The sequence below is a fragment of the Copadichromis virginalis genome, linkage group LG8, assembly GCF_057382275.1.
Source record: "Copadichromis virginalis isolate Kocher_CV1m ecotype Utaka linkage group LG8, C_Virginalis_male_GT1.1, whole genome shotgun sequence".
NCBI classification, from domain to species: domain Eukaryota; kingdom Metazoa; phylum Chordata; class Actinopteri; order Cichliformes; family Cichlidae; genus Copadichromis; species Copadichromis virginalis.
The window spans coordinates 18933901-18940694 of NC_140625.1; the positions used below are offsets into that span (position 1 = coordinate 18933901).

The 6794-nt window shown below is 39.6% G+C and overlaps 1 long non-coding RNA gene across 1 annotated transcript; it reads right to left on the reverse strand.

Annotated features, from left to right (window-relative positions):
• Nucleotides 1-279: 279 nt before the first annotated feature.
• LOC146703189 (uncharacterized) lies at nucleotides 280-6423 on the reverse strand. The gene is made up of 2 exons (XR_014921967.1): nucleotides 5751-6423; nucleotides 280-2614 (listed from the first exon to the last, which is right to left on the reverse strand). It is a non-coding gene; the product is annotated as an uncharacterized LOC146703189 (long non-coding RNA).
• Nucleotides 6424-6794: the final 371 nt, after the last annotated feature.

Genomic DNA, 6794 nt, shown 5'->3' on the forward strand with positions numbered 1-6794 from the left:
GCATGCAAGTTACAAACACATTGTTTTTCAATGGAAACGTCTTTTGGCCACAGCACATAATCTGACTCCTGATTCCTCATCCTGTCCCTAGCATTCTCTAATTTTCATCCAACATCTGTCCAGAGCATACCTTGTCCTCTCTAGACTCTCTTTCACCTGCTCCCTGCTCTCAATACAGATCACAATGTCATGTGATCCCCCATCTTGAATCCATCTGTGTTAAAGATATTCTATTATCAAAGTACTCAGATGCAATGAAATATCACTCAGACACTTAGAGCAGTTTTAAACGTGCACGGGTGAGAGACTCAGGGAGAGACTCACACACCTCCTTGGTGCAGTCTGGCTTTATTTATACACATCATGAAGCATACAAAAAAGGGAATATCATCCTTATCTTGTCAAGAAAACAGGTGTGGTTTATCAAAAAACTTCGTGTTCTCTACAAGGTTGTTTCTTACTCGTGGGTGGCGGTTTCCTGCTAGTGTGAAGGCAAACAGTGACAATGTGAAGGCAAAGACTGATAATGTGAAGGCAAGCAGTTTCCGTTATAAAGTAGGGAGCCAGCAATTAAAATATGCAGCTGGTTGAGTACAGAACAGAAATATAAACACTCTTAGCTGATCATTATATGAATAATAAAATCTTAGAAAGCAAAAATACTCTGACATTCCCTCCTGTTGTTTAGATTTCTCACATGACAGTACTGTTATTTTTGTCAGTTCATAACCTCTTGTCTAAACATTTTCGGTTTGAACGTCATAAAACAGTCCTGTGTTCAATTAAACTAAACATTACTGTATGGATCATCTTTCAAAATTTCTTCCATTTGAGACATCATCACATAAGCATTGATAGAAGTTGTCACCATGTTTGATACCATTTTCTTCAGACAGGGTACTACACATGTTGTGAAAACACATAACAGTAAAAGCAAAAATGCTATTCCAACAAGTCCTTTAATCAGAAGGGACTTCCATGAACCACCTAGTAACCATGTCAACCAATCATCAGTGCTTGTGACATAGTCTTGTTGTTCAGCATCTTTAATCTTTCTCAAGGTGTTCAAAGCGTCGGTCATGTTTTGTGAGTGTATGTTGTCTGGGATGTATGTACAACATGTAGTGTCAAACAATACACACAAACCTCCTTTTTCAGCTAGAATCATGTCTAGTGCGACTCTGTGTTGCATCACTACAATGCGTATTGCGTCGATTTCTTCATTTTGCGCTTTGTTGATTTTCATTGAAGCATTTAGAAACAGTCCAAATCGATAGTCAAGTGTCTCGATCCTCAGCATGTTTTTCCCAACTCCTACCCAAGGGAACAAGGAGTGGAGGACTTTCTGACCATCAGTCCATAGTTTGAAGTTTTTGGGCACATCTGATCCATAGATTGAGTCATGTGGCATTACTTCAGTGACTTCAGCAACTTCACGTTTTGCTCTTGACGTGTGTGTCTCTGCTGTGATCTTGAAGGTGTGGTCTGAAATTAGTACTGGTGCACACAGACCGGTGGAGTTCGGTGGGAGCATGAAGTAGGTTTTAGGCCCGCAGGCCCAAGCGGCTCCCTAGACCCAGAAAGTTCCATTTTTGAAGGTGTGTATTCCTTTGGATTGGGTCAGGTCAAGTGTCTGTGTGCAGTTGCGGTTTCGTCCAAGTTTCCTGTTTCCATCGGAGAAGTTGAAACACATTGGGTGCTGTATGTCCGGCGGCAAAACTATGGCGAATGATTTGTTTTTTGTGTTGTTGGCTTTGACGTTTACCCAATGTTTTTCGTTGCAGGTGTAGTTCCAGTTCGTCAGATTGTAGGCACAAGGGGTTGTCTGTTCAATTAGGATACGTCGTTGTGAAAGTGGTTTCGTGACACGTTTGACGTCTGTGTCACTACACCATGGAATTAGGTCTTCTTTCTTTGTGCTTTGACCTTTTAGGGTCAGTCCTGTTGCCATCAAATCTCTGCGTGTGCAATTGCCAGTTGTTGCTTTGTTGAACACACACATCGCTTCGTCAAGTTCAGGTGCCTTTCCATATATTGTTGCGTGTACGGCTGTTGTTGGCATATGTGAACATACATAGCATTCCGTGCTGTTGTCGGTGCGTGTTCTATCATACACATATCTATACCACGCGTTGTTCATCCATGGGTGGTTATGGTCTTGGTTCAGGTCACGTAGATGCGAATTATCATGTGTCCATCTTTTTTGCAGGTGGTGTTGTTTATTTCCTCTCATCTGGGTGAGTGTTAGTAGGCTCACTAGGAGCGCAATGCTGGCCACTAGGAGGACAAGTGTCTTCATGATGACCAGGCACACCTAGACTTCTGGTGAGTAGACTATTGGCGAGAAGTAAAAAAGGGCGGGATATACCCAATCAGCCCTTCCCTTCACCAATAGATCACCTAGAAGCCAGGGGAGCCGGCGTCTAAGCGTCTGGATTGTCACTCACTTTTTTACAGTGGCTGTGGTGGATCCAAGATGGTCTTTCTGCTATTTTGCAGGCGGTGGGTGTGGTAAGTAGGACTTGGTATGGGCCCTCCCACCTTGGTGAACTCCAATTCTTTCTCTGGAGTACTTTGATCAGGATCCAATCACCTGGTTGTAACCTGCAAGACACTGGAGAGAAATCACTCGGCAGTTGGTTGTTTAACACAATCTCTTTATTTTCAAACAGTTTAGTCATCCATTCTGCTAGGGTAGTTTCCCTTATTGATTTATTAATAGGTTCACTGGTAATTGGCAATGGAAACGCTCTCCCGTGGATGATTTCAAAAGGTGTAAGTTTCTGAGAACCTTGTGTTATTCTCATCCACATCTTTACTAGGCCTAGACATTCAGGCCATGGTCTTCCTGTTTCTTCCATGCATTTTCTTAATCTCTGTTTTATTGTGCCGTTAGTTCTTTCCACTAATCCTGCGCTTTGTGGGTGATATGCACAGTGATGTTTGATGCTAAATCCTAGAGCTTCAGAGACTTTGCTGATGATGTCATTAACAAAATGTGTTCCATTGTCTGACCTTATCAGACTGGGAATGCCATATGTGGGGATGAAGTGATTGCATAAACACTTTGCCACTGATATTGCATCTGCTCTTTTTACTGGATAGATTTCTGGCCATTTTGAAAATACATCTATAATTACTAGAGCATATCTTGATGCTTGGCATTCGTTAAGTTCAATAAAATCCATGTGGATTGTATGGAAAACTAGCCTCTCTTAGGTCTTAAGTTTCCTTGTGAGTTGTGTTGTTTTTTTTTGTTTTTTGTTTTTTGACAGAATAGGCATGTTCTTACAAATTATTCGCTAAAGTTTCAAAATTTATAGTGTGTATTGCATTGTTTATCTATACTATATCTCCCTCCTGTTGACACAGGTGTTTACCTCATGTGTCACTACAACCGCTGTCCTGTGTAATGACTCTGTTAATATAGGTTTTCCATCACAGACCATTAAGTCATCTTTCAGTTTACTCCACATTTCAGCCACTTGTTTTGTTCAGTGATTGTTGCAGCTTGTTGTTCGGTTTTTAGTACATCAAGTGGTATTTGTAGGCAGTAGTTGGTTTCTAGTAGCTCTGCCGATTGTTTGCAGCCTGTTTTGCTGCTTGTTCTGCAAAATTATTTCCTTTTGTGACAATATAATTGTCTTTTTGATGTGCTCCACATGTGCACAGTGCCAATTGTTTTGGCAAGGTGATCACTTCCAGCAAGATTTTTTTTTTTTTTTTTTTTTTTTTTATAGATGGAACATTACATTCTCACTTGAGGCATTTTTAGATAATTTCTAGTTTTTCAAAGAATTCACACATCTCACACATCTTACATATTTTAAACAAGTATTGTCACGAATTTGTTTCCAAATCAACAAAATAAAATAATCAAACAAAACCGAAAACATACATGAGTCAGGACCCAAAAAGAAAAATGCTGCTACTGAAACAGAGCAGACATGTGAGGGAAAACTGAGCTCACAGACAGCTGCATGTGTTGGCTTTTATGCAGCTTCTGCTCTAAAAACAAATAAATAAAAAATAAAAGAAAATGTGTAACATGCTCATCAACTTAGCGGTGTCCACATATTTAATTCAGCTTCACAATCCTGTAACTTTAGCTGTTGTCTACAGGGTTTGGCTTATTAGTTGTTACTATAGATGTGCTCTATATCTCAGTAATATTTTATCCAGGTTTTCAAGCATGTCAAGTGCCTCTATGCACCTAAGTAGTTTAGATATTTCCTTTATTTTCTTCATCTCCTATGTCATTATACTGAGTTTGAGCAAACCTTAAGCTTGATGCAGACTACTTCATAACAATTGTCCATCTCACATCATACTGACTAGGTTACTTCTTATTATTATCATCTTTTTCTTTCCATATAATAACAACAGTATATTACAACATTTTATCAGTGTATATAAAAGTGTATATTACTATACTACTACTGAGCCAATTTAATAGTTGGGATCATCTTACTCAGCAAACAGATAACTTAGAATTCATCCAATCTGTACAAATTTGCTTCTTCTCTGAACAGGTTTGTGCCTACTTTTTAGACTGGTCTTCTGTTTGCCTCATCTCAGATCCAACCTTCGGTCACTTTCATTCTTTCTGTTGCATGTCTAACCAAGCAATTTATTATTATATATTTTATATTTTATTTTGTGTCCATCAAGGGCTTCGGGTGATCTGCAGCTTCACCTTTTCCCAAGCTGGAGACATTTACCTTTTCACACACTTTCCTTGGCTGACCAATGACACAGCCTTAATGTACCTTATGCATCTCTCTATTTTATTTAAAAGGTTTTCGTGTGAATTATTTCCTTTTATTTATTTTATACATTCTGGGCATGAACGTCTTGCCAACTATGTTTCATTGTTAATATAAGTTTACAGGTTGTTATCCTTCCTATTATTAGTTTCAATACATTAAAAATAAGTTCTAATGTAATTTTGTCTTTATTTATTTTATTTTTGTACTTCTTATATTTATATCTATTCGTTGAGGTCTGTTTCCAACCTTTTTAAACTACTTTGATCTCTAGTTTTCACTTAATAAGGGTTTTATCAGTCACTGCAGTTTGTCCGGCGCCTGGACATTTTTCTCTAGCCACTGCTCGTCAGCAGTGAGTTTTGTTGATTTATTACCCATTTTTCTTTCTTATTATTTTTATTAGCTCATAGATATATTTACGTTTACACACACACATACACACCCGTGGTGCTTTCTCTGGCACGAGGAATGGGAGAGGCTATTGACACGGCCTTCTACTTTCAAGCTAGCCTTGAAAGCGGTGTCAATTTTATGTGATGAAACACAACCTTTTCCCGTTCCACCAGAACTCGAGCAACCAACGGTAAACAATTCGGTGGAGTAGTTCAGCCTCCTTAATGTGCTGTAAAATCAACTTACTCCACCAACAAAACAGTAAAACAACAGATTATACGCGTAATGAGTTTTTTATTCTGGGCAACACTGTGTCTTTCTACATTGCTCCAAGCCCTCTTTCAGGCGAGCTGCTTCGTAACCTCTACGAGTCCTTTTTCAGACGAGAATGTTACTATCCTGTCGTATTTTGACATTAAACTTGCTCCGAGCCCTTTTTCAGGCGAGCTGTAACCTCTACCAGTCCTTTTTCAGACGAGAATGTTACTTAATTAATCTGTCATACATTGACGGGAAACTATTTAATGTACAGACCACAGGTTGCCTCAGTCGTTTTGCGCAAGATGTGAGTGAGTGCTAAATATTCACCTGAGTTATTGTGTGGTTGCTTTGGTTTCCTTCATCAACCCCTGAAGTCGTGGACCTCTTATAAGAACGCTGGCCAGAACCCGAACGTCACGTCTCTGGACTTTATCCTCTGCCTGGAGAGGAGTCGACAGCGTGGGCTTCTCACGACGTCAGGACTTGACGAAGGTCTCCTATTGGAGCATTGAAAAAATATCAATGTCCAATCCGGCTCGAAGGACCAATTAAATGTTAAAGATATTCTATTATCAAAGTACTCAGATGCAATGAAATATCACTCAGACACTTAGAGCAGTTTTAAACGTGCACGGGTGAGAGACTCAGGGAGAGACTCACACACCTCCTTGGTGCAGTCTGGCTTTATTTATACACATCATGAAGCATACAAAAAAGGGAATATCATCCTTATCTTGTCAAGAAAACAGGTGTGGTTTATCAAAAAACTTCGTGTTCTCTACAAGGTTGTTTCTTACTCGTGGGTGGCGGTTTCCTGCTAGTGTGAAGGCAAACAGTGACAATGTGAAGGCAAAGACTGATAATGTGAAGGCAAGCAGTTTCCGTTATAAAGTAGGGAGCCAGCAATTAAAATATGCAGCTGGTTGAGTACAGAACAGAAATATAAACACTCTTAGCTGATCATTATATGAATAATAAAATCTTAGAAAGCAAAAATACTCTGACAATCTGTCACTCTTCATCACTGTCTCACTGTCCTCATACATGTCCTGCATCACACATACTTCTCAGCTACTCCCGGCTTCCTCATGCAGTATCATTTTTTATATTCGGCAAACTATCATATGCCTTCTTTAGGTACACAAATCCTCAGCGCAGCTCCTTCTGACCTTTAGGTACTTGTCCATCAATACTCTCAAAATAAACATTGCATCTGTAGTGCTCTTTCTCAACATGAAGCCATGCTGCTGCTCACTGATCGTCAGCTGTCCTCTTAACTTAGCTTCAACAATTCTTTCCCAGAGATTCAGCGTATGGATCATCAGCTACAACTCTGCACAACATTCTTGTTCTTGAAACTCGGGATTAGTA